The sequence below is a fragment of the Rhinopithecus bieti genome, unplaced genomic scaffold (genome assembly GCF_001698545.2).
Source record: "Rhinopithecus bieti isolate Rb0 unplaced genomic scaffold, ASM169854v2 scaffold_83627, whole genome shotgun sequence".
NCBI classification, from domain to species: Eukaryota; Metazoa; Chordata; class Mammalia; order Primates; family Cercopithecidae; genus Rhinopithecus; species Rhinopithecus bieti.
In genome coordinates this window covers 94,092-95,191 of record NW_016830766.1, presented here as the reverse complement: position 1 = coordinate 95,191, position 1,100 = coordinate 94,092, and positions in this window count along the sequence as shown.

The window sequence follows — 1,100 nt, the reverse complement described above, 5'->3', positions numbered from 1 at the left end:
CTCGGCCTCCCAAAGTGCTGGGATTACAGGCTTGAGCCACCGCGCCTGGCCTCAATTTTTAAAAATTTAGAAAAAAATTTTGTTTAAAAAAGATACTGGAATGTGTTCCACCAAAGTAAAAAGTAATACACCTGTAATCCCAGAACTTTGGGAGACCAAAACGGGTGGATCAAGAGGTCAGAAGAGCAAGACCATCCTGATTAACACAGTGAAACCCCATCTCTATTAAAAATACAAAAAATTAGCCAGGCGTGGTGGCATGTGCCTGTTATTCCAGCTACTCGGGAGGCTGAGGCAGGAGAACTGCTTGAACCTGGGAGACGGAGATTGCAGTGAGCCAAGATCATCGCGACTTTGCACTCCAGCCTGGACAACAAAGCAAGACACGGTCTCAAAAAAAAAAACCAAAACAAAATAAAAAACAAGGCCAGGCATGGTGTCTCACGACTGTAATCCCAGCACTTTGGGAGGCTGAGGCGGATGGATCCCCTGAGGCCAGGAGTTCAAGACCAAGACCAAGGTTGCAGTGAGCCAAGACCGTGCCACTGCACTCCAGCCTGGGGGACAGAGCAAGACCATGTCTTAAAAAAAAAAAAAAAAAAAAAAAAAGAAGTAATGCGAAAGCAAAGATGTGGAATTCAGGAAATAAGAGGATCTAACACAGTATGAGGCCAAAGGAATTCCCAGGATGATGGTGAAGAAAAAGCCCAACAAGACATCAGTGCAGCAACCTGGAGAGCAACACTCTTAGAGTGGAATAGTGTCAGAGGGCTCAGGGAGCAATTTCTTCAGGATGAAAGTGACAGAATATCTAGAATGCCTGAACACACCAAAAGATGATCTGGGAAACAAAATGTTCAGCAGAAAAGGCAAGGTATCACAGAGCTGTGAAGAGCATTTATACAGTCCTTAAAATCTTTTTTTTTTTTTTTTTGAGACGGAGTCTTGCTCTGTTGCCCAGGTTGGAGTGCAGTGGTGCGATCTCAGCTCAATGCAAGCTCCGCCTCCCGGGTTCACGCCATTCTCCTGCCTCTGCCTCCCAAGTAGCTGGGACTACAGGGGCCTGCCACCATGGCTGGCTAAGTTTTTGTATTTTTAGT